The sequence below is a fragment of the Chiloscyllium punctatum genome, chromosome 21 (genome assembly GCF_047496795.1).
Source record: "Chiloscyllium punctatum isolate Juve2018m chromosome 21, sChiPun1.3, whole genome shotgun sequence".
NCBI classification, from domain to species: Eukaryota; Metazoa; Chordata; class Chondrichthyes; order Orectolobiformes; family Hemiscylliidae; genus Chiloscyllium; species Chiloscyllium punctatum.
Window position 1 is genome coordinate 17,298,552 of NC_092759.1, and position 27,792 is coordinate 17,326,343.

At 40.5% G+C, this 27,792-nt stretch overlaps 1 long non-coding RNA gene across 1 annotated transcript in view; it reads left to right on the forward strand.

The window, feature by feature from the left end:
• LOC140492609 (uncharacterized) overlaps positions 1–26,648 on the forward strand; it is a 77,445-nt gene extending 50,797 nt beyond the window's left edge. The window contains exons 4-5 of the long non-coding RNA XR_011963586.1: positions 25,443–25,474; positions 26,555–26,648. This is a non-coding gene — a long non-coding RNA (uncharacterized lncRNA). The remainder of the gene's footprint in view (positions 1–25,442; positions 25,475–26,554) is intronic.
• Positions 26,649–27,792: the final 1,144 nt, after the last annotated feature.

The following is a 27,792-nucleotide window of genomic DNA, read 5'->3' on the forward strand; positions in this document are numbered from 1 at the left end:
TAGAGAATCCTAGGATACATCTCATCCGGCTCAGGGGACTTATCTATTTTCACACGTTGTAGAATTGCTAACACCACCTTTATGAACCTCAATCCTGGATGTAAGTTTCTCGCTGAGCTGGAAGATTCATTTTCAGATGTTTTGTCACCATACCAGGTAATATTATCAGTGAGCTTCCAGCGATGCACTGGTGTTAGTGACCGGCTTTCTATTTATGTATTTAGGTTTAGAACTTCCATCCTGTCTAGTCTAGTAGCCTGTATCTCAGTATTCTCCTTGACAGCATTGTCTTTTTCCTGTGTGAATATGGACAAAAATATTCATTTAATGCCTGTCCCTTCTCCTTTGACTCCACATTTACTACTGTCGTTGACTGACCCTAATCTTCCTGATGAAGGGCTTTTGTCCGAAACGTCAATTTTCCTGCTGCTTGGATGCTGTCTGACCTGCTGTGCTTTTCCAGCACCACTCTAATCTAAACTCTGATCTCCAGCACCTGCAGTCCTCACTTTTGCCTAATCTTACTCTAGTCATATTTTTATTCTTAACATATGTATAGAAAGCTTTAGGATTTTCCTTGATCTTACCTATCAATGACTTCTCATATCCCCTCCTGGTTCTTCTTAGCTCTTTCTTTAGGACCTTCCTGGCTAACTTGTACTTCTCAAGCACCCTACCTGAACCTTCATGTCTCATCTTTACATAAGCCGCCTCCTTCGTCTTGACAAGACATTCAACTTATTTCGTAAACTGTGGCTCCCTTGCTCTACCACTTCCTCCCTGCCTGACAGGTACATATGAAGGGCACGCAGTAGCTATACCTTGAACAAGCTCCACATTTCAATTGTGCCCATTCCCTGCAGTTTCCTTACCATCCTGTGCATCCTAAATCTTGCTTAATCACATCATACTTGCTTTTCTCCCAGTTATAACTCTTGCCCTGCAGTATATACCTATCCCTTTCCATTGCTAAAAATAAAAGTAAGTGAATTGTGGTTACTATTAAATCTAACACCTGGCCTGGTTCATTTCCCCGTACCAAATCCAATGTGGCCTCGCCTCTCGTTGGCCTAACTACATACTGTCAGGAAACCTTTCCGCACGCATTGGACAAAAACTGACCCATCTAAAGTGCTCTAAATATAGTATTTCTGGTCAATATTTGAAAAGTTAAAGACCCCCATAACAACTAACCACCTACTTTCGCTCCTATCCAGAATTATCTTTGCAATCCTTTTGTCTACATCTCTGGAACTATTTGGAAGCCTATAGAAAACTCCCAATAGAGTAACCTCTCCTTTTCTGTTTCTAATCTCAGTCCATACTACCTCAGTAGACGTGTCCTCTTCAAACATCCTTTCTGCCACCATAATGCTGACCTTGACTAACAATGCCACACCTCCCCCTCTTACCATCTTCCCTGTTCTTACTGAAGTATTTAAACCCTGGAATCTGTAACAACCATTCCTGTCCCATGTCTCCGAAATGGCCACGACATTAAAGTCCCACGTATCAACCCATGCTGCAAGTACACCCACCTTATTCTGGATGTTCCTGGCGTTGAAATGGACACACTTCAAACCACTTTCCTGCCTGCCGGTACACACACTTGTGACCTTGAAGCCTTATTTATGACCTCACTGCTCTCAGCCTCCTCTACACTGGAGCTATAATTCAGGTTCCTATCCCCATGCTGAATTAATTTAAACCCTCATGAAGAAATTTGGCAAACAAGCTCACCTCACTATGGAGTTTCCAATGACCTAAGCTCTACTTCTCTTTCCCCATTCCCTTCTGAGGAACAGAGACAGACTCTATGCCAGAGACCTGTACCCCATGGCTTATCCCTGGCAAGTCCCCCTTGCAGCAGTGTCCAAAATGTTATGCTTGTTATTGGGGACAACAGCCACAGGGGATCCCTGAACTGTCTGCCTGTTTCCTTTTTGTCCCCTGACTGTAACCTGGCATGATGATATTGAATAGTGGAGCAGGCTCAGCAGGCCAAGTAGTCCACTCCTCCTTCCGATTTGCATGTTTGTGTCGAGAAAATATTAGATATGTGTTGACTTTAAAGTAATTTAATTATATATGAGGCGCCGAAAGGCAAATCGGGCAGGACTTGTACGCTTAATGGTAAAGTCCTGGGGAGTGTTGCTGAATAGAGACCTTGGAGTGCAGATTCATTGTTCCTAGAAAGTTGAGTTGCAGGTAGATAGGATAGCGAAGAAGGTATTTGGTATGCTTGCCTTTTTTGGTCAGTGCATTGAATATAGGAGTTGAGAGGTCAGGTTGCTGCTGTGCAAGATGTTGGTTAGGCCACTTTTGGAATACTGCATGCAATTCTGGTCTCCCTGTTGTAAGAAGGATGTTGTGAATCTTGAAAGGCTCAGAAAAGATTTGCAAGGATTTGCCAGAGTTGGAGGATATGAGTGATTTGGGAGAGGCTGCATAGGCTGGGGCTGTTTTCCCTGGAGCGTCAGAGGCTGAGGGGTGACCTTGTAGAGGTTTATAAAATCATGAAGGGCATGGATAGGGTAAATAGACAAAGTATTTTCTCCAGCGTGGGGAGTCAAAACTAGACAGCACAGGTTTAAGGTGAGGGGGAAAGATTTAAAAGGGCATAACTGGCAACGTTTTCATGCAGAGGGTGGTGCATGTCTCGATTAAGCTGCCAGAGAAAGTGATGGAGGCTGGTACAGTTAGAACATTTAAAAGACATCTAGATGGGTATATGAATAGAAAGGGAAGGGTTTAGAGGGATATGTACCAAGTGCTGGCAAATGGGACTAGATTAATTTCAGATATCTGGTCAGCATGGACAAGCTGGATCGAACAGTTTGTTTCCATGCTGTACATCTCTGATTCTCTAAGATAGTGGTTCCAAACTGATTTTGGAATTCCAAAAACAATGCATCAGAAAGGTCTGCCCATAATTATCTTTCAACTTTTGTCTTTTTAAAGGTGGTCTCTGCTTTTCCTGCCTTATTTCCAGTTTGATCTTATGCTTATCTTTGTCAAGCTTTCTTCACTTCCTGTGCCATGATTGCTAATGCCCAATATGGGGATTAACACAGCAAATTGTTGATGATTTTAGACTGGTCTCAAATATTGTTAGACCCATCTTTAACTGGAATTTTATTCTCCTGCCTGGACAGCAGGTTGAAATAAAAAGTGGAATCAGAAGTGAGCGCAACAGCTAGGGGAATGGAGAAGGGTAGAACAATAAACAGTACAAGAGGTAAACCAGCTAAGCCCGATTGTTCCAGGGTATTACTGCAGCTTCTGTACAATTTTTCTTGGGATCCTGCCGGTTATGTCACCCAATGATGATCTCGCCTTTCTTGATATGGAAGGTCCAATATCAACAGAACAATTAAATTGCCAGCCTACCAGTTTCAAATTACCAAGTCTACCATTGAGAATTGATTTAATATCTTTAGCTTAATTTCAAAAATAAGTTTTGAATTTCTGCCTTTCTTTCCTTCCTTTGAAAGGAAACTATTAATATGTAACAATTGATTTTGAACTGAAGTTAGAGTTTTACCTTAACAGTAGATTAAATCAGTGTTGCTGTTTTGTAAATTCTCCAGTAAAACCAAATTGCTTAAATAAAATGTCAGTGGTCTCTAAAGAAAGTTAGTTTATCCTTCAATATTTGCTTCCTTAAACTTGATCAGACCAGAATGAAAAATATCTCTCTTGGTCTTATATTGAATCTAGGTTTTTGTAGCCACTGAGATAAGCAACTTATTTTTCGTCTGAAGTTGATTTTCAACAAGTCTATCATCAGAAAGCCTTTGTATTTAAAATCTTAGCTAAAATTCACTTATGCATCATGCTTAGACTCTGTTTAGTAATGGCTGTGAAATTAATGATGAGCAGAGCATAAATTAAATGTTCAACTATTTTTTGATCTTTTGTGCAAAGCACCATTTTTACCTGGTACAGGTGGTTAGACTAATTTTGTGTGTCCAACAAATATGTAGTAAGTGCTAACAATGCATCTTAGGTTAAAAAATTACAGAAGTCCAGTTTTCAGATTAAAAAGTAAAATAATCACAGTTGCCCTAATTATGTGTATGTTTCTACAGAGAATAGGTTAAAATTTTATCCTGATGTTTTTATCAGGCCTGGGTAAATATGTCCGATTCTACACAGAATGAAGAAGCAGGCCAACACACTGCAGGATCAGAACATGATGTTAGTGTTTGGTGTACCTAGGTATGCAGATCCCAAGGAAATGGGATCATACTTCACACTTAAATGGTTTGACTTCAGGTGTTTGTCAGTATTTACTTTCCACGATTACAGTATTTAAATGTTGACCACATGGAATCTATTTAAATTAATAAGAATTTTTTCAGAAACTTTAAACAGTTTGCATTGAAGTAAGTGACTAAAAATTAGAATTTCTGTTTTACACATGTATTTGCATCTTGGAAAACCTGCTTAATGATGCTGTTCAAATTCATGTCCTACTTGCACCCTGATTAATTTGGCCTACGATCAATAATTTTTAAACATGGACTCCTCGTCCTTGTTTTCTTTAAAAAAAAGCAAATTGGTGCCCAATAGTAATGTTGACATTCCTTCTTGTGGTTTTATAGTTGATTTTCTATTCTACAGGGGAAAAAGATACACATATTTACTTGTGCTAACTTGCTGAAACCTATTCAGGTTAACAGTCAAAGTTTCTTTTGCAGGAAGTGTAACATATAACAGTGGAAAACTACTCCCAATGTAAAGCAGTTCATAAGGTCCTTGTAGTTTATGAAACTTGAGGGTGGTTTTCCAATAAATCATCTTTGCTCCAGATGGCACATACAAATTGAGCTTCAGCATAACTTTTATGGGGGTCTGCCTTTTGATGGTGAGCTCAGAGTAATAGGAACACATTTCAAACCATTGTTTTGCATACCAACTTGGATTTTGAAAGCGCTACTTCTAGTTTACCTTTTTGCTTGAAGCAAATCAGTGCAACTCTTGAACAGATGATAATGCCACAAGTTGTACAATGAAGATCAGATGCTTTCTGAGGATGCTACACTGATTTTCTTGATTTTCTGTGCAGCAGATAGCAATAACCTCCAATTAATAATTGGACTGCTTTATTCTTGAACTCTGATGTTTGCAGTGCAGAGGAAGGCACTTCAGTCCAATGTCTTTCTTAAACTGCTGCAGTCCTTGAGAAGTATTGACATGAACAGTATTGTTGGAAAGGAATTTCTCAGGCTTTCACCCACCAACGTTAAAGGAGCATTGATAAGGCCAAGTTAGGATGGAATGTGGCTTGGCAGGAAGCTTACAGATGATTACGGCGTGGAAACAGGCCCTTCGGCCCAACAAGTCCACACCGACCCGTCGAAGTGCAACCCATCCAGACCCATTTCCCTACGTTTTACTCCTGCTCCTAACACTACGGGCAATTTAGCACGGCCAATTCACCTAACCTGCACATTTTTGGACTTTGGGAGGAAACCGAAGCACCCGGAGGAAACCCACGCAGACACGGGGAGAATATGTAAACTCCACACAGTCAGTCGCCTGAGGCGGGAATTGAACCCAGGTCTCTGGCGCTCTGAGGCAGCAGTGCTAACCACCGTGCTGCCCATTGTGGGACTCCCACTTATCTGTGGCCCTTGTTCTTCTAAATGGTAGAGGCTGTGGGTATGGAAGGGCTGTTGAAGGAGCCTTGTTAAGTTACAGCAATACATTTTGTAGATGGTATACGCTGCTGCCGCTTTGCATCAGTAGTAGAAGGAGAGAACGTTGAAGACATTGGATAGACTACTTTGTCCTGATGCTGTCAAGCTTCTTGAGTGTTTGCAGCTGATCCCATTCACGCAAGTGGATAGTATTACAACACACGCTTGACCTCTGCCTTTTAGATGGTGTGCTGGCTTTGGGAGGCAGGAAGTGTGTTATTTGCTGCAGCATTCCTAGCTTCTTGTCTACTCTTATAGTCACAGTATTTATATGGCTGGTACAATTCAGTTTCTGGTCAATGATATCCCTCAAGTTGCTGATAGTGGGTGTTTCAGCAATGATAATGCTATTCAACATCAAGGGACAATAGTTAAATTTGCTCTTGTTGGCGATGGTCATTGCCTGGCACTTGTGTGGCCAGTGTTCCTTGTCAACCCAAACCTAGATCTGGTTCAGATTTTGCATATGGATGCAGCCTGATTCCGTATCTGCGGAGTTGAGTGGCACTGAAAGTCAGTAAACATCCCAATTTCTAATCTCTCAATGAAAGATGGGCCCTTCATAAAGCAGCTGAGGATGGTTGAGCTGAGGACATTAGAGCATCGAAAATGATATCTCAGACCTGACATAATTATCCTGCAGATTTTTCCCCTCCATTCCCAATAACTCCGGTTTCGTTAGGGCTCCATGTTATCCTCCCGTATCAAATGTTGCCTTTTTGTTGAACAACTTTCCCTATTGTCATTCATTTGGAAATGTAGATGTACTGGAACAGCTTGGCAAGGGATGCTTTTTTTATATTAGAGTAGTGATGTGCAGTGCTGTTGTTGGATTGTTGTTAGGCCCTTAACCAGTGACTTCATCTGTTTCGTGATATCACATGTGAATCCATTAGGTTGAAGACTGGCATCTATGATGCTTGGGTTCTCAGGAGGAGGCTGAGATGGATCGTCCACTTGGCACTACTGGCTGAAGATGGGTGCAAGTGTTTCAGCTTTGTCTTTTGTAGTGATGTGCTTGGTTTCCTCATTGTCGAGGATGGTGATATTTTAGGAGATATTTTGCCCTTTAGTTGTTTAATTGTCCACCAGCATTCGTGACTGGAAGAGGCAAGGCTATAAAGTTTGAGTATGATTTCTTGATTGTGGAATAGCTTAACTTGGCTATTGCCTCCTGCTTCCACTGTATGGCATTCAAGTAGTCTGCTATAGCATCACTGGGTTGATGTGCACATTTTTCGGCATGCCTTCCAGTACCCTTAATTGTGTCACGGTTGACCATTTAGCTTGGTGACAATAGGGAAAGGCCAGGCCATGGGATTACAGATTGTGGTAGAATACCAATCAGGTGGTCATGAATGCCCAGTTTTGAGTTGCTGGATCTGTTCGCCATCTGTCCCAATGATCACAGTCGTAGTGCCATGCCACATGTTGGAAATTATCGTGGCCACCTCTTCTGGTACTGTAATGAATAGGCATTTGTGAAAGGTAAATTGATGAGAATGAGATCAAATAAGTTGTTTTCCACTTGTACCCTCTCTGCTTTCTGGCAGATTCAATCTAGCAGTTATGTTCTTTAGATATTCAAGGAGGTAAAAACAATAACTGCAGATGCTGGAAACCAAATTCTGGATTAGTGGTGCTGGAAGAGCACAGCAGTTCAGGCAGCATCCAACGAGCAGCGAAATCGACGTTTCGGGCAAAAGCCCTTCATCAGGAATAAAGGCAGTGAGCCTGAAGCGTGGAGAGATAAGCTAGAGGGGGGTGGGGGTGGGGAGAGAGGAGAGAGTAGCATAGAGTACAATGGGTGAGTGGGGGAAGAGATGAAGGTGATAGGTCAGGGAGGGGAGGGTGGAGTGGATAGGTGGAAAAGGAGCTAGGCAGGTCGGACAAGTCAAGGGGACAGTGCTGAGCTGGAAGTTTGAAACTAGGATGAAGTGGGGGAAGGAGAAATGAGGAAGCTGTTGAAGTCCACATTGATGCCCTGGGGTTGAAGTGTTCCGAGACGGAAGATGAGGCGTTCTTCCTCCAGGTGTCTGATGGTATTCAGTCCATTGAGCCAACTTTGCTATTCGGATAATCATGGCTAATTTTAAACTTTTATGTAACTTTTCCATGCTTTCCTCATCCCATGGCTATTATTAGTATATAAATTTTTTTCAATTTCCCTTAAATATACTGAATGATTGATATTTCTCAGCCCTCCAGTGTAGAGAATTCCAAAGATTTGCTGTCCTTTGAAGAATTTCTCCACATCTCAAATGGTGACAAAGGGGATCAATGAGGGTAGAGCACTGGATGTTGACTACATGATTTTTAGTAAGGTTTTCGACAAGTCTCTCACTGTACGCTCAACCAGAGGTTTAAGATACATGGGATCCACAGTGACTGTCGCTTGGACAAAAGGTAGAATGGAAGTGAGTTCTTCTGGCTGGAGGTCCACGACTAATTGTGTTCTGCAGGGATCCATACTGGGATCTCTATTTGAGATATATATATAAATCACTTGGATGAAAACGTGGATAGATGGGTTAGAAAGTTTGCAGCCATCACTCAAATTGATGGAGTTGCAGATAGTGTAGAAGATTATCAAAGGATCTAGTGCGATATAGATCAGTTGCAGATATGGCAGATGGAGTTTAATCCAGCTAAGTGTGAGGTGCTGCAAGTTGGGAGATCAAATGCTAGGGAAAAGTATACTGTTAATGGCAGGACCCTGAACATCATTGATGTGGAGGTGCTAATGTTGGGCTGGGGTGGAAAAGGTTTAAAAATCTCTCAATACCAGGTGATAATCCAACAGGTTTATTTGAAAGAACAAGTTTTCGGAGCTCTGCTCCTTCATCAGATAGTTAGTGGGGCAGGTACATAGGGCACAGAATTTATAGCAAAAGATCAGTGTCATACAACTAATGCAATGTATTAAACTAACCTAGATTGCTGTTAAGTCTTTAATCGCTTAGAATGGGGATGCAGGTTTCGATTGATTAATATGTAAATCCCAGAACTTCTTTCAAGTCGCAGTCTTGAGATAACTTAAGGTTTTATTTTTTTTAACAATGACATCTCTGCTCAGACAGTGCATTAAAGGTGTGAGGTTAGAGTCTGTCTGTCAGGGAACCTTCAGCCTTGGATCTTCAGCTGACCGTCCTTCAAGGTGGACTTCAGGATACACAACAATGCAGAGTCACTGAACAGAGGCTGATAGCCAAGCTCGGTACCCATGAGAATGGCTCAATTGGGATCTTGGATTCATGTCACACTGTAGGTGACACGACTCCACCCTGCACACAAGCATGCATAGACGCACACCCACACCCCTCTCAAACATGTGCATAATCACGCTCATACTGTCTTGCAGGCATGTAGTCTGTCACACTCATGTGGGCACTATTATTATTCTTTCTTTCTTTCTCTCTGTCTGTCTGTGTGTGTCCTCCCCCCCCCCCCCCCCCCCCCCCCCCCCCCCAAAACACGTACAAGTCTGAGGTGAATTTGCATGTTTGTATTTGCAGATTCTTTCTATTTTGTTCAAAAACCATGCAAACTATAGGCAAGTCAGTCCATGTGACATTTTATGAATTCCTACTTTGGAAATAGAATTAGACTGACTCAAGGTTGGGATATAGACTGACTCTAGCCTCCTATCTTTAATATATTGTCTGAGCTGAGACGTTACCTTTTTTAAAAACGTTAAGTTATCATAAAACTAATACTTGAACGAAGTTGAGATGTACATATTAATCAATCGAAACATGCATCCCCATTCTAATTGATTAAAGGCTTTACAACAGTCTACATTTGTTCAATACATTGCATCAGTTGTAGGGCACTTTGATCTTTTACTATAAATTCTGTGTCCAATGATCCTGTTCCACTAGCTCCCTTACAAAGGAGCAGCGTACCATTGTACCTCCAAATAAACCTGTTGAACTACAACCTGGTGTTGTGATTTTTAGTTTTGATGTACAGAGGGCTCTTGGGGTTCAGATCCATAGTTTCCTGAAAATGGCTACATAAGGAGATAGGATGATAAAGAAGGCATATGGCACGATTGCCTTTATTGATTGAGGAATTGAGTACGAGACTCAGGATAACATGTTGCACCTTACAAAACTTTGGTTAGGCTGCATTTAGAATATTGCATTCAACTCTGGTTGCCACGTTACAGGAAGGATGTGGGGGCTTTAGAGAGGGTGCAGAAGAGGTGTGGAGGTCGGTGGCGGTGGGGAGGGGTGTTGTCAGAGGATATGAGGGGCAAATTCCACCAGATTTTAAAGTTCAGTTCTATGCAAAATTCAGAAACAACATTAACCTAATGAAAACCAAACTGTTTATTCTCACCTTTCACATTTCACTTGATTGAATGGTTTAACTTCTTTTGCAGAATGCCTTAGGAAACATTAGGAGGTGATCTGCAATGCATGTATTTCTAAGTGGGAAGTATAATAGGTAAGGAAGATGAACTTCAGAACTTTGGTTAGGACTTGGAATTATGACATTATTGTGATTATGAAGCGTTGGCTGAAAGAGGGTCAGGGCTGATTGCTGAATATTCCAGGATTTAGATGTTTGAGGTTTGATCGAAAGGAAGGTAAAAAGGATGGGGGAAGTTGCATTACTGGTAAAGAAATAGCTCTCAGTTGTACTGAGGGAGAATCCATCAGAGGACTCATGCAATGAGGCAATATGGGTAGAACTCTGGAATAGGAAAGGTGAAATCACAATTCTGGGGGTCAATCTACTGCACTCCTCCCAACAGCCAGCAGGAGACAGGATAGTATATGGAGACAGATTTTGGAAAGATGCAAAAAGAGTTGTTGTGGTTGGTGATTTTAATTTCCCCTTTATTGATTGGGGCTCACTTTATGCTCAGGGCTTGAATGGGGCAGAATTTGTAAGGACCATTCAGGAGGGATTCTTGACACATTATGTAAACAGTCCAGCCAGGGAAAGTGTTATACTAGACCTGGTTTTGGGAAATGAGCCTGGACAGATGAATGAAGTTTCAGTGGAGGAGTGTTTTGGGAGTAGTGACCATGATACCATGAGTTTTAAGATACTTGTGGATAGGGATAATAGCAGTCTTTGGGTGAAGATGTTAAATTGGGGGAAAGGATAACTACAACAATATTAGGCAGGAACTGGAGAATGTTGATTGGAGGTGGCTGTTTGAGGGTAAATCTACATCAGACATGTGGCAGTTGATAAGAGTTCATGAGTGGCATGTTCCTGTGAGAATGAAGGACAAGTATGGCAAGTTACGCAAACCTTGGATGACCCAGGATGTTATGGCCTTGGTCAAAAAGAAAAAGGAAGTCTGTGCAAGGTCTGAGTTGGCAACAGACTTGAAGTATATAAGGAAAATAGGAAAGAACCTAAACAAGGAATTATGGCTAAAAGGTGTAATGAAAAGTCATTAGCAAACAGGGTTAAGGAGCAAACTAATGCTTTTTTTTTAGATTACTTACTGTGTGGAAACAGACCCTTCAGCCCAACAAGTCCACACCGACCCTCCGAAGAGCAGCCCACCCAGACCCATTCCCCTACATTTACCCCTTCACCGAACACTATGGGCAATTTAGCATGGCCAATTCACCTAACCTGCACATCTTTGGACTGTGGGAGGAAACCGGAGCACCCGGAGGAAACCCATGCAGACACGAGGAGAATATGCAAACTCCACACAGTTGCCCGAGACAGGAATTCAACCCGGGTCTCTCGTGCTGTGAGGCAGCAGTGCTAACGACTGTGCCACCGTATTTTTAAAAGCCTAATAACTTTTCACCCTATCCATGCCATTCGCATGGATAAACTTCTATCAGGTCCCCCCTCAACCTTCTGTGTTCCAGTGAAAACAAACCCAATCTAATGAAGCCTTCCTTTGTAGCTAAATTTTTCCATACCAGGCAACATTCTGGTAAACCTTTTCTGTGCTTGCTTCAAAGCATCCATATCCTTCTAATAGTGTGGTGACCAAAACTGGACACAATATTCCAAGTGTGGCCTAACTAAAGTTAGGACAAGGATGATCAGCAACAAGGAACCCCTGGTGCTCACCTTCCACCCCACCAACCTCGGGAAACATCGCATCACCTCCGCCATTTCTGCCACCTACAAACAGACCCAACCACCAGGGATATAGTCCTTCCCCGACAAATCCCCCCCAATCCACCCTCCACTCCCAGCACCTTCCCCTACCACTGCAAGAAGTACAAAACCTGCACCCATACCACCTCCCTTATATCTGTCCAAGGGCCCAAAGGATCCTTCTACGTCCGATGGAGATTTATCTGTACTTGCACACGCACACTATTCTGTCCATTGCTCCTGATGTGGTCTCAACACTGGGGAGACAGGACACCAACTTGTGGAATATTTCAGAGGACATCTTTGGGACACATGCACAAAAGAACCCTACCACCCAGTAGCCGAACACCAACTCCCCCTCCCACTCTGCCAAGGACATGCAAGTCCTGGTCCCCTTCCACCACCAAACCCTAACCACCTGACATCTGGAGGAAAAACGCCTCCTGTTCCGCCTTGGGACCCTCTAACCACACTAGATCAATGTGAATTTCACCAGTTTCCTCATTTCACTTTCCCCCACCTTATCCCACATCCAACCTCCCAACTCTGCATGGGCCTCTTGAACTGTCCTACCTGTCCCTCTTCCTTCCCACCTCTCGGCTCCATCCTCCTGTCTGACCTATCACCTTTACCCCTTCCTTCACTACTTATTGCATTTCAAGCTACCTTGCCCCCAGCCTCATCTCTCTCTCTCTCTTCCCCCCCCCCCCCCCCCCCACCTCCATTCTGTAAAGCTGCAGCATTGCTTCTCTATCCTTGTACTCAATGCCCTTTCCAATGAAGCAAGCATGCCATAGACTGTTTTTCTTTTACTACCTTAACTACCTGTAGTGCCACCTTCAGTGATCTGTGGACCCAGATCCCCCTGCATATCAAAGCGCCCAAGGGTTCTGCCATTCATGCTATAATTTCCACTTGATCTTCCAAAATGCATCACCTCTCATTTGCCCAGATTAAACTCCATCTGCCATTTTTCTGCCCATGCCTCTAACTGATCTATATCCTGCTGTATCTGCTCTAACAACGCACCTCACTATTCACAACTCCACCAATCTTTGTATCATCCACAAACTTACTAATTAGACCAGTTACATTTTCCCCCAAATCATTTATATAGACCATGAACAGCAGAGGTCCCAGCACTGATCCCTGTGGAACACTGCTAGTCACAACACTCCATTCTGAAAAGCATACTTCCACCGCTACCCTCTGTCTCCAATGACTATGCCAGTTCTGCATTGATCTTGCCAGCTCACCCCGATACCATGTGATTTCACCTTGTGTACCAATTTGCCATGAGGGACCTTGTCAAAGGCTTTACTGAAGTCCGTGTAGACAGCATCAAACGATTTTTCCTCAATCATCTTCAACTCCTTTAAAAAAAAACTCGATCAAGTTAATGAGACATGACCTTCCCGCACAAAACCATGTTGTCTAATGCTGATAAATCAATTTGTTTCTAAATGCATATGGATCTTGTCCCAGAGAATCTTTTCTAATAATTTCCCTACCATCAACATGAGGGTCACAGATCTATACTTTCCTGGATTATCCTGTTACCCTTCTTAAACAATGGGATAACATTGGCTAGTCTCCTGTCCTCTGGGACCTCATCTGTGGCCAAACAGAATACAAAGATGTCTGTCAATGCTCCAGCAATTTGTTCTCTTGCCTCCCTCAATACTCTGAGATAGATCTCATCTGGATCAGGGGATTTATCTACCTTAATACTTTTTAAGATGCCCAATACCTCTTCCTTTTTAACAGCAACTTGGCTTAGAAATTTGACACTCCCTTCCTGAGATCATGCTCCACCAATTCCTTCTCTTTGGTGAGCACTGACACAAAGTATAAGTTTTGTTCCTCACTTGCATCTTCTGTCCCCACACAGATTTCCTTCTTTGTCCTTAAAGGAACCAATCTTCTTTCTTATATACTGGGTGGTGGGGTTCTTTAGTGCATGTGTCCCAGAGATATTCTCTGAAATATTCTGCAAGTTGGCGTCCTGTCTCCCCAATGTTGAGACCACATCAGGAGCAATGGACAGAATAGTGTGTGTGTGCGCAAGTACAGATAAATCTGTCGGATGTGGAAGGATCCTTTGGGCCCTTGGACAGATATAAGGGAGGAGGTGTGGTTGCAGGTTTTGTACCACTTGCAGTGGCAGGGGAAGGTGCTAGGAATGGAGGGTGGTTGGGGAGGTCGGTGGTGGTGGGGGGGGGGAGCTGTGGTGGAGGGGGGTGGAGGCTGTGGTTGGGGTGGGGGGCAGATTTGTCGGGGAGGGACTATATCCCTGGTGGTTGGGTCTGTTTGTAGGTGGCAGAAATGGCGGAGGTGATGCGATGTTTCCCGAGGTTGGTGGGGTGGAAGGTGAGCACCAGGGGTTCTGTTCTTGTTGCTAATCATCCTTGTCCTAACTTTAGTTAGGCCACACTTGGAATATTGTGTCCAGTTCTGGTCACCACACTACTTAGAAGGATATGGATGCTTTGAAGCAAGCACAGAAAAGGTTTACCAGAATGTTGCTTGGTATGGAGAAATTTAGCTACGAAGAAAGGCTTCATAATTGTACTCTCTGCTACTCTCTCCCCACCCCCACCCTCCTCTAGCTTCTCTCTCCACGCTTCAGGCTCACTGCCTTTATTCCTGATGAAGGACTTTTGCCCGAAACGTCGATTTCGAAGCTCCTTGGATACTGCCTGAACTGCTGTGCTCTTCCAGCACCACTAATCCAGAATTTATTAGACTGGGTTTATTGTCACTGGAATGCAGAAGGTTGAGGGGCGATCTGATAGAAGTTTATAAGATTGTGAATGGCATGGATAGAGTGAAAAGTTATTAGACCTTTTCCACAGGGTGGATTTTCCTGCTCCTCAGATGCTGCCTGACCTGCTGTGCTTTTCCAGCACCACTCTAATCTAGACTCTGTTTTCCAGCATCTGCAGTCCTTGTTTTTACCTGGAGGTGTCAATTACTAGGGGGACACAGTTGCAAGGTATGGAGTTCAAGGCAAGCTTTTCTGTCGCATGGTGGTGAGTGTCTGGAATGGGATGCCAGAGGTGGTGATGGAAGCAGATACAATAGTAGCATTTTAAGAAACATCTGAATGAATACTTGAATAGGAAGGCAATAGAGGGTTACGATCCTGTAAGTGAAGACAGTTTTAGTATGAAAGGGCAAAATGTGTCTGCACAGATTTGGAGGGCCATTGGGACTGTTCCTGTGTTGTGTTGTTCTTTGACTATTTTATCCATTTTGAGCTCATTTCTGGTTGCTGAATAACGAGCTGTCATGTTCAAAAAATGGTAGCTACTTGTATTCTTTGATAATTAGCGGTTTGTCATGCTCTGAACTCTGGACTTGCAATTGCTTCAACTGACATATCACCTGAATCTTTAATTCAGACATCAGCCAAATCATTTACTTTTAAACAAGTTAATTATTTCTTTTATGTTGTCATTATTGTCAAATTGATAACTACATTTGGAGTCGACACGTTAAACACCTTTTCTTCAAATGTTTGGTAACTTTAGTAAGTTCAAAACCTTCTGGGGCGGTATACTCTTTTGCTTTGATGAATTCCTGCAGCTTTACAATTTGGCTTGCGACAAGTTGCAAGGTTTTGGAAATCTGGCAGTAGTGCAGTATACAATACATCTTTTAAAGAGATTACTGACTGCAGGTGATTTTAAGCTATTTGAAGTTAAATTTTGATTTTGAAATAATGTTTTCTCTGACCCATTTTGAGATTTGCTTCACTGACTGTCTTTCTCTGTGGGTTGATCTAAAATCATCTCATTTGTTTCTTTATGGAGTCATTTAGATTTTTTTTTTACAAACCTCTTTCATGATCTTACTGATATAATTTTATGACATAGAAAACTTTTCACTTGTTCTTACCTTGATGGATGATTAAACTTGCAACCCTACTTGATAGTGTTGGGAATCATTTGGTCTTGTAAAACAACAGTGCAGCACATGGATAATGGCATGATTTGACAAAATCCATTTGAAAAAGCCAACAAATTCCTGAAACCTGCAGCCAGAGGGTCTTCAGCAAATTGGCCTTTGAGTAATCATGATTGTCACAGTGACTGATGTTTCTGCACCTCTTATGAGAACACCACCTGAACCAGGTTGGAGTGCTTGATAGTTTCTTTTACAGAATGTAAATTCAAGAAAGCGATTCTACATTGTGGATTGTTTTTAAATATCAGGTGACTTTATGCATTCAATTTCAACCATAAGTTTTCACATTTCATTTGTTATTGTTTGAATTCTATATTTTTATTTTAGTTTAAGAATTGAATTTAAAGACCTGGAATAATTTTATAATTTTGAAATTGAAGCAAGTTGATATCGTGCCTGTGAAAAGGAAGCAATTTTTGTCCCACCTTGGAAATGTTATATTCTGGCAGACCTTTATGGCACCAACACTCAAATGTATAATGTAGGAATCCTAAAAACATTGAATGTTGCATTGTAATTCTTGATTGAAATTAATTTCTGAAGTCCACTTTTGTGATACTTTACCCTCAAGAGAATCCAATATATGCAATGCTATTCTTCACAGGTCTGCAATCATGAGTGAAATGGATGGAGGGATAGCTAGTAGGCAAAACTCAGAGATTTTGTAATGAGGCATTCCACTTTGCTTAGCTGATGAACTGAGATATATTCCTAACAATGTGAAATCTGTAAACCTATCATTTAGTTGTGTAAATGAAATTTTACAATCCGTCATTCACTTGCTATTTCGGGTAGAGGTGTAGAATTATTTTTACATTTTATGAAGAACTAAAGATTTTTTTGGAGGTGTGGATAGGAGAGGAAGGAGGTTGAAATGAAATTATAGGAGATATACTTCAGTTTTTGCTTCAACAATTTTGACTTCAATGTCATTTCAACCTTAGTTTGTCATTCCTTTGAAACATAGCCCAGCCTGTATCTATTTATAATTCATGAATTTTAAACATTCCTTTTCAACACTTTTCCCATTTACAGTGATTGGAATGTGGTATTTTTTATACTTTAATTTGAAAAGTGGACAATCTACCTTGAATAGGGTTCAACCTGCCAAGCAACAGTGACGCAATGTGTGATATGACTAGGATTGTATTGGGATTTTATTTCGTGACACAATCCAAAGTAGATGATATACAGGTCATTCTGTAATAACGTGTTTGAAGAGCTGGGGACACTGTTTCTATAGGATGAACTTTTAAAACGTATTATTAGTTATAATGTGATTCCCATTAGTTTAAATGGTGCTACTATTGTGTGATTTTCTTATAACATAGGATTGCACGAGAACCTACATACCGCATTATAGCAGAACTGATGGCATGGTGGCTCAGTGGTTAGCACTGCTTCCTCTTAGCACCAGGGATCCGGGTTTGATTCCGGCCTTGGGCGACTGTGTGGTGTCTGCACATTGTCCCAGTGTTTGCTTGGGTTTCTTCTGGGCGATCCGGTTTCCTCCCACAGTCCAAAGATGTGCAGGTCAGGTGAATTGACCATGCCAAATGGTCCATTGTGTCAGGTGCATTAGTCAAGGTAAATATAGGGTAGGGGAATGGGTCTGGGTGTGTTACTCTTTGGAGGGTCGGTGTGGACTTGTTGGGTCAAAGGGCCTGTTTCCATGCTGTAGGGAATCTAATCTTCTAATCTAATCTAACTATACTTTAAACACATCGTCTTTAATCCTTCCTTTCCTTCCTGTTGTCCATCTGAATGCTGAGATCATGTAGTTGCCCCTTATTTCGTGTCATAGAGATGTACAGCATGGAAACGTACCCTTCCGTCCAACCCGTCCATGCTGACCAGATATCCCAACCCAATCTAGTCCTACTTGCCAGCACCTGGCCCTCCAAACCCTTCCTATTCATATACCCATCTAAATGCCTTTTAAATGCTGCAATTGTACCAGACTCCACCAATTTCTCTGGCAGCTCATTCCATAAATGTACCACTCTTTGCGTTAAAAAGTTGTCCCTTAGGTCCCTTTTATATCTTTCTCCCCTCACCCTAAACCTACGCCCTCTAGTTCTGGACTCCCCGACCACAGGGAAAAGACTTTGTCTATTTGTTCTATCCATGCCCCTCATAATTTTGTAAACCTCTATAAGGTCACCTCTCAGTCTCCCCTCCAGGAAAAACAGCCCCAGCCTGTTCAGCCTCTCCCTCTCGCTCAAATCCTCCAACCCTGGCAACATCCTTGTAAATCTTTTCTGAACCCTTTCAAGTTTTACAACATCTTTCCAATAGGAAGGAGACCAGAATTGCACGCAAAGTTCCAACAGTGGCTTAACCAATGTCCTGTACAGCCTCAACATAATCTCCCAACTCCTATACTCAATACTCTGACCAATAAAGGAAAGCATACCAAACACTGCCTTTAATATCCTATCTATCTGCGACTCCACTTTCAAGGAACTATGAACTTGCACTCCAAGGTCTTTTTGTTCAGCAACACTCCCTAGGACCTCACCATTAAGTGTATAAGTCCTGCTAAGATTTGCTTTCCCAAAATGCAGCACCTTGCATTTATTTGAATTAAACTCCATCTGCCACTTCTCAGCCCATTGGCCCATCCGGTCCTGATCCTGTGGTAATCTGAGGTAACCCTCTTCGCTGTCCACTACACCTCCAATTTTGGTGTCATCTGCAAACTTACTAACTATACCTGTTATGCTCGCATCCAAATCATTTATATAAATGACAAAGTAGAAGACCCAGCACCGATCCTTGTGGCACTCCACTTGTCACAGGCCTCCAGTCTGAAAAACAACCTTCCACCACCACCCTGTGTCTTCTACCTTTTGAGCCAGTTCTGTATCCAAATGGCATCCATCTTTATTTAGAGAGATTGAGTGTGGACAGGCCTTCCAAATTGTGTTGATGTGAATGATTCCTTTACGGAATCTGACTAATATGACATTCCGCTTGCCACATTGAAAATGTGGTAATGCTGGAGATGGCAGGCCACTGCTCATGGATTGAAATTTGACAGCTTCAGTGTGTTGCTTGGTTTTTTATTTGTTTGCATGCTACTGATTAGGAATGATCAGCCATGATCATATTGAATGGCGGTGCAGGCTCGAAGGGCAGAATGGCCTACTCCTGCATCTATTGTCTATTGTCTACAAACGTTCTTTGTAGATCAAACATCAACTTGTTGGTTTACAAAGCCTTTCTGCAGAAACCTAGAGACTTTTATATTTCCACTCCTAAAAGTGTTTTATCACTAAAAAGAATTCTCACATTGTCCACCCTCCCCCCACCCCCACTTATTGTGACTTCCAGGCAAGCTCAACAGAAATCTTTTAATGTGTTCTTCTTGTAAAAGAGTGTGCTAATTTTCCAGTACAAACTTGCACTTCATTTTTATATTTTTGAAAAATGTTCTTGGGTCAAACAAGAGCTTTAAAAACCACTGGTAAAAGGAATGGCAAGTTAAATTTGGTGTCTTCCACCAGGTTATACCTTTCTGGAAATTTTCCAAGGCAAGTTCGAAGTATTTCTAAGGAATAACCAAAGAAAATAACATTGATCTGCACTTTATCCAATATAAGAGCAGGAGTATACTATTCAGCCCATCAAACTTACTCTGCTCTTTGATATCCTGGCTGTTCTTCCATAGAATATAGAACATAGAAAAGTACAGCGCAGTACAGGCCTATTCGCCCACAATGTTGCGTCGAGGATTAATCCTAATCTATAATAAAATAACCTAACCTACGCTCCCCTCAATTCACTCTGTCCATGTGCATGTCCAGCAGTCGCTTAAATGTCCCTAATGACTCTGCTACCACCACTACCTCTAGCAACGCGTTCCATGCATTTACAACTCTCTGCCTCCTCTATGCCTTCCTCTTAATATCTTAAAACTATGAACCCTCGTGCCAGTCAGTCCAGCCCTGGGGAATAGTCTCTGGCTATCGACTCTATCCATACCTCCCATTACCTTGTATACCTCAATCAGGTCACCTCTCTTCCTCCTTCTCTCCAGAGAGAAAAGTCCGAGCTTAGTCAACGTCTCCATGCAATATTCCTACCCAATGTCTTTACTTTTTGATGTCATTAGTAACTAGAGGTAATCAATCTCTGTATTGAGAGGAACTTAATGACTGTGTTTCCACAGCTCTCTGGGGTTGAGAATTTCAAAGATTCACCACCACCACTTGTGTGAAGAAGCTCCGCTTTGTCTCAGTTCTAAATGGCTTGCCTTTCATTCATTTTGAGACTAGGAGAAAGTGAGGACTGCAGATGCTGAGATCGGAGTCGAGAGTATGGTGCTGGAAAAGCACAGCAGATCAGGCAGTATCCAAGGAACAGGGGAATAGCATTGTCAGCTAGTTCCCCCCCCTCCCCACCCCCACCATGTATCTCTCCATCACCCTTGACTCTCAAGCTGCATTCCTGATGAAGGGCTCTTGCCCGAAACATCGATTCTCCTGCTCCTTAGGTACTGCCTGAGCTGCTGTGCTTTTCCAACACCCCACACTCGACTTTCATTTTGAGACACTGTCCCCGGTTCGAAATCCCACATCCAGGGAAAACATACATACTACGATAACTATTATCTGACCCTTTACAAATTTTGTAAGTTTCTGAGATCAGACTGCAGAAGATACAATCCCATTCTCCACACAGAATAGATTCACCATCTCAGGAATCGGTTTGTCAAACATCTGCGTTCCCTCTGTGATGAGTATATCTTTCCTTTAGGCAAGGGTCTAGAACGGCACATAATATTCCAGGTGGCGTCTCACCAGTGTTCCTTTCAATGAACCAAGATGATTTTGCTCCTGTACTCAATCCACATGCGATAAAGTTTGTTTTAAAAAAAGGTTTGCCTTCAGAATTACTTTCTGCACGTTTGCTGGCTTTTACTGACTTATAAATGAGGACATCTAGGGCTCTTTGAAGATCTACATTTTCCAATCTTTCACTGTTTGAGAAATACCATGTATCTTCATTGCTCCTACATAAGTGGATAACATTTCATATATCAAAATTACATTTCACTTGCTCTTGCATGTTCAGCATGTCTAAGTGGCCTTAAAACCTCTTTGCATCCACCTCTAAACATGTTTTGTCTCCTTTTCTAAATTTGAATTATAATTGGTTTCCACATCCAAATCATTGATAATGATTTATATTTAAAAAAAAACACAATTACATGAGCTTTTTGTTTACTAACTTCCTGTGTGGAAATTTAACAAAAAGTATTCTGAAAATTCAAATGCACTGTATCCATATTAACAAAATCCTCAAAGTGTATCAGGTTTGTCAAACTTAATTGTCTAATTGAATTTATCCAGTGGAAATCATTTTATAAATAACTCACCAGGCTTGGAGGGTTTCAGCTATAGGGAAAGGCTGAATAGGCTGGGGCTATTTTTCCCTGGAGTGTTGGAGGCTGAGGGAGTGATCTTTATCGAGGTTTATAAAATCATGAGGGGCATGGATAGGGTAATTAGACAAGATCTTTTCCTTAGAATGGGGGAGTCCAGAACTGGAGGGTATAGATTTAGGGTGAGAGGATAAAGATTTAAGAGGGACCTGATGGGTAACTTTTTCATGCCGAGGGTGGTGCGTGTTTGGAATGAGCTGCCGGTAGAACTGGTGGAGGCTGGTACAATTACACCCATCCAGATGCCTTTTAATGTTGTATGAATAGGAAGGGTTCAGAGCGATATGGGCCAGCTGCTGGCAAATAGGACTGAGTTAATTTCTGGTGGGTATGGAGGAATTGGACCGAAGGGTATGTTTCTGTGCTGCACATCTCTATGACTCCATAACATTACTGGTTGAGTGAATGTTTGTTTCTAAAGCCGATCATTCTCAAAAATACTGCCCGAAAAAGAAAATGGTAGCCTTAGTTGAATAATTGATTTGGTCATAGTTAAGCACCCAGTCTCTCTTGAATGCAATTTGATTTTAGTAACCAACAAATTTTATTGTACTGGTTGCACAAGGTCAGGGTGGGAATATGCATTTTTGAGCAAGGCTCCTTTCAGAGGAGGAAAGTTGAAGAATAACTGGAATAAATGTTGAATAGTTTCTCTGAGCAACATTAACAGACTTTTCTTTCTATTTTTAAGATAGCTATCCCCAAGTAACCATGTAGTAATGCAATGACTGTTTAGCTGAAAGACCTACTTTGACAACTAGTTGCAAGTTAATCATTCTGCAGCAAGTTCTTCAAGTAAGGCAGGGTGCCCAGAAAACAGGCCTCCACTCTAGTCAATTTTATGTCTCCATAATCAGCCTTTTCATTTTGCATCTATCTTGAGTAGTCAATTCCTGTTGCATTTAGATTATCATACAAGGTAAATAGAGCATACAGTAATTGTGACCTGATATTTTAGACTGCATTGGATATGTAGGAAATGCCATTCAGAACTTCAGGGCTTGTTGTGAAGGTTTGGAGGGAATGGTAGCAAAGTTAATGGCTAAGATTTGTTGATTAGGTATAGGACAGATTTAACTGAAACTAGTTTATAATTATTAAAGAAATAAAGAAACTTCAATCGACAACTTTGCATTGCATTCCATTGTACAGAAAGTATCTTCGATTGATAGAGCAGAAATCTGGACAAAAAGGCAATCTTCTAATTTTAGTCATGATGCATTGGAAGGAGGCGAGGGGATATTGAGGAAAATAGAGTGGAGAAATTGGAGATCAAATTGCCATATTTAAGCCTTGATGATTATCGACTGATACTGAAGTTTCAGAATAGGTCATTTGCTCTCCACTTTCAGTTGAGTCAGTGACTGTATTTGTAGAATGATTATTTCAAAATAGAGTTGAGAAAATATAAATCTGTTTTTTAAGAAGGCTTTCTAAGCTAGGTGAGCTTTGATCATATAAACTTCATTTAAAAGAAAGTTAACTTTTGAGATGAGATTGCATCTTGCCAAGAATTACTGCAGCACATCTATCCAAAACTGATAACAATGGACTTAGCCTTGGAAATGTAGCAGTCTTTTGCTTTAGAAAATGATGGCAGCATATGTTTCATGTGTTAGCTTCGTTTGCTGAGAAGTAGGCTGGTGGTGACCATTACTATCTAACGGTTACCATAGAATCATAGAATGGTTCACAATTACACAGTTTAAGACCTTGGACTGTTTGTGTTTGGTTGAATGTGAAGTTGCCTGACTATGTTCTCAACTATATTTCTGAGAAAGTTGAATGGGTATGTGGAAGTCAATGCAGAGTTTTTTGTATAGGAGAGTTTTAAAATGAACAAGTTCCATTACATTTCATCGTAATGCATGATTTTATGATTGTAAAGAAAGATCAGTGTTTCTCTTTGACCTTTCATATATTCCTTGATGTTCGACACCTTCTGGTAGTTTTGTGTTGTGTTGCTTTGTTTTTCAATCTTTGGGTGAAAGAGGGGAGGATGTGCATTCAGCCTCCTCTGTCTCCCCTTGATTCAAAAAAATGTAGTTTTGCATTGGCAGCAGCAGATTCACCAAGCAGCATGGTGCCACTGCTTATTTTAACACCATTTTGGGGGGGGGGGGGGTGGTGAGAAATCAGAAAAATTAAAACAAAATCATTGAAGTAAGCATTTGATTGCTATATTTTCTAAATATGGTGAGAAAAAAGAAAGCAGATGTTTAAAAATTGACCCTGTGCCAAGGAGCTACAGAGGAAGAAAATCTAGGTCGGCAGTTTACTGTACTAACCAGGATAGCAGCCACTTGGCAAGGTTACAAGGCAGTCAGAGACGTTAGCTTTGGCGCAATTTTAATACATGCAAATACAAATTTTTTATTCTTCAACAACAAATCTCCCAGACTTGAGACTTTGCACATGTTTTCCTTAGGCATAGAGGCTTACACTGAATTTTTTTCAGATTTTTCCTTGCCCTAGAAAATGTGCAATTTGAGTGTAGAAAGTTGCGCAGGGGGAACTGAGCAGTCTTTTTTTTCACCCTTTACAATTGCTCAGAGGTTGAGCTAAGGATTTTAGGTAGGAAGGTTTCTGGGGGGCGAATCAGGAACAAAAAAGGGTTCGAATTTGCCAGGTAGACTTTTCCGAGGTGGGGAAAATGCTTTTCAATGATTTTTGGCTTTGAAATGTTGGAGTTCGACGAGGTTACAGGCAGAGTGAGTTGTTTTTTATATCAGAGTCTTTTGGTAGTGGTCACAGTGCATGCTCAGGGCCATCCGCATCAGGGTTTAAGAAGGGGGAGAAAGGCTATTTTCGGGTTCAAAAATAATTTCTTTTTGCCATGTTTATGATTTTTGATCTATAAAGTAGATTATCTGTACGAAAAGAAGCGTATTTTTTCAATAATTGATGATATTTCAAGCTTTTTCGGATCCTCACTGTTTTTGCACCCTTACTGTGCAGCCTGATGCAACTCACTAGCTCCATTGCTGCTGACGTTTCAAGATTTTTTTTTCCGAAAATAATCAGAATAATTCATAGGGGGTTTATTTTAACAGATTAATTAAAAAAAAGTATTAGAAGGAAGAAAATTTACTTTTTATTGCAGTATCTTATTTGAGAAGACTTCTGAAAAAAAACCTGTTTTTGAAAAAAACATGTTAAATTTTCGTTGAATTAAATTAAAATTAATATACGGTTTTGATGCATTTCTAAATTCTGTTAGAAGCATAACATTAATATACCTAGAATGTAGAGCCTTTTTTAAGGAGCAAAATTGAGAGTTGCCTGGTGTAAAGCAAAAATCGAATAGGAATAGAGTTTTGATATATGCATGGAAAAGAAAAGTTTGAAACCAATAAATAGATATCGCTTTTTTTGAATAGTTGTTTAAGGTTGGAAATGAGCTAAAAATTGCAGAATTTTGTCAGGGCGTGGCAATCCCTTAAATACTACATTCTAGCCAGTAGACTTGTGGTGTAGGGTTGTTTTTTAACAAATAATTTCATCTATAGTACCTGCATTAATACATATTGATCGTTTTCAAGAGAATAATTTTTTTGCTTTTCCCCAACTTATTATTTTCGATTTTTACCAATGGAAACTAGTTTTGAAGCTTTTTTCTGTATTTATTCTTAACTAGTAATTTTAAAACAGCTAAATAATGCAGTCGCCTAGCAAGTAGTCACTTAAAGTTCTTTTAGAGGTGTTTCGAGGTTATATTTTTGGCTGGACTATTGGATGCATAAAGTGACTTATGATAAGGCAGACATTTGCTGAACCGCCATTTTGTCTAAACCAGCAGATCTGCCAGGTTCAGCAGACCTCTAGCTCTACCCTGTTAATGCACGAGATTAGGACATTGCTTTACTTAGCCGTTATTTGTTAATTTGTAAGTTTTTTTTTAAAGAATTGATTTTAATCCTGAAAGTGACCCTCGTCCGATTTTTCTGTTTCACTATTGGGGTATTTTTCACATTGGTTCAATTTATTTCAAGTCGAAAAATTGTCTGCTTGATAAATGTTGATAAATAATTACACTAAATTTCTTTGTTGCTCTTAGTCTATTTTGTTTTGATAGGTGGAAAAGTATAATTGTGGCCGAATTTGATTTTCAATTTGTGTGGTGCTTAAAGTTCGTTTTAACCTTAATTCTTGATTTTAATTGATATTTCAAATTGATTTTAGGTAACACAATGACTGAAAAGTAACAGCTGTTTTTCTCTTTCTCCTAGTGCTTTGCAGGACCTTACTGTTTGACTTGCAGGTGGGTCCATTCTATCTTTCTCTTGTCTGCAGTTTATTAAATAAGTGAATTATTTGTCTACACCTTCACCCATATTTGCAATTGACAGTTGATGCTGTTTTGTAATCATTGTCAAAACTGGATCATCTTTAGAGTACAATATTTTTCTCCCTTGTCATGGCATCTTATCCTGTTCCCTTATGTTAATGTTTCATTAAAATAGGTCAAAATTATTCCTTTTAAAGAGATAAATACGTTATTTGTACTCACTGCTTTGGTTTCTAAACCTGGTGTAATACTTATGGCTCAACTGAGCAATTATATCGATGTTCATTTGTTTTTGAATTCTGTGGTTCACAAATCTTAACCAACCAAAGCCTGTTTACTGCCTGTGAGCACTCGTAGTTTTGTTCAGCTTGTAACATTTGACAAACTTAAAACAAAAAAGTCTCGTTCTACATCCTAAAAGTATATGCTCGATTGTATTCTGGAGAAAATCAATATCTTGTACCTTTTTGTGCTGCTGGAGAATTGGTGCAATCATTCTTCTCTTAACAAATCAGTTTGTAGCTTTTTTCAGGCAAAATTTCGTAAAATTGAACATTGAAATGCACCCAGAATTTGTTTCTGTATTATCAAAACCAATAAAAATTACTTATCTCAATGCTAGTTATCACCACATTACTCAGATCTCAACTGTTTTGAACAACTTTTTTTTGTTTTGAATTTATAAATAAACTCATTCTGCATATAGAACCTAGCACTAAGATTTTATCATTAGCCACTAATCTATTTTGGTCAAAACCCCCTCGCTGATTTAGTTTTGCTGAAATTCTGAAGACAACAATTCACTCGTTTCCATTGCTTGCCTTGCATTGTTCATCACTTGCCTCTATTTAAATATTGCAGCAGCATTGTGTACCTCAATGTTCCCTCTAATTTTTTCCTTCTTGCGTGGTATGTTTCAATGGAGCCATAATTCATATAACAGAGATGACCAACTGTGTATAGGTTTGCCAGCAGCTGCACAGTCTACAGGGAATGTTGGTGAGAATGTATGGATGTGAATATATGTGTATGTATCACTTCCTTCTTTTCCAGTCCTTCAACATGAGCAAGACAGCCAGGGGGGAACTCCCTTCGCCACCTACTCATGGTTTCAGCTGTAAGGGGGCAGCCAGGCGCATTGCAAGATGGGGAGTCGGTCCCGTTGAGGATTTCTGTTTATTTTGAATAAACATGTCTCCACATGTAGTGATCAGTGCTGTTTAATTATTTTAGAAAATTACAACTTTGAAGATTATTCTTAACTATTTTCTAGTATTTTGATTCTTGGAAAGAAACCCCCTGAAACACCATGAAGGCAGAGAAAACAAAAACAACGAAACCCAGCCTATTAACATCCTGTGGTTAGATCTGGAAACTGATTTGGGGATGATTGCTGAGAGTTAAGGTGGGGAACTTAGTGAATCTTCCATATAATTGGGGAATATTCTGGTAAGATCATCCTAAAATGCTCAAAAGCTATAGGAATAAACATTTACTCACTTTACAGGACGTTTTTGCAGTAGCAATAATGAGAATGTAAGTTGTTTCTTCTGTGCTTTCCATAGTGAAATTTTACTGATTCTCATACTTAATGTAGTTATTTCAAGTGGGCAGTATTTGCCAACAAAACCAATTTAGTGTTTTAAAAGTTATACAATGCATTTGTTATGTAAATCATATTTGTGAAGAAATATTAACTCCATTTAGCTTATTGCTGTAAAGAAAAAGGCCTTTTTCTATTACTTATACTTTCTCTGAAAAATCTATGATTCGGAAATATGTGAGATCAATTTAAAATAGGATTTGTGAATATGCAACATGGTTTACTGATTGCTTGGGAGATTTACTGGCAAGCTCCATAGGGTTATTATAAAGATAATGTCCATGAAAATTTCAAAGTCTAATTAAGGGCACTTAAAAAGAAAACCAATTCCATTGATTAGCCTTGCTTTGTGAAGAACTCATTCTTGTGAAACTTTTTTTGCCTATCATTGTATCTGATGGGGCCTTGAAGACTTGGGTAACTGGAAGATATAATTTGCAGGTACTGGTAAGCATAAATGTATGGATCTGTATTTGATAGAAGCAAGAATATTACAGGCTGTTTTAAATTTTCATGGAGAAGGGCAGAAGAAGAAAGACTTGCATTTCTATTGCTTTGCATGGCAGTTGGATATCCCAGAGCACTTTACTGTAAATGACATACTTATGAAGTGTGGTCATTGATGTACTAGAGGATTCACAGTAGCTATTTAGTGCACAAACAAGCTCCCATGAAAAATGATGTGATG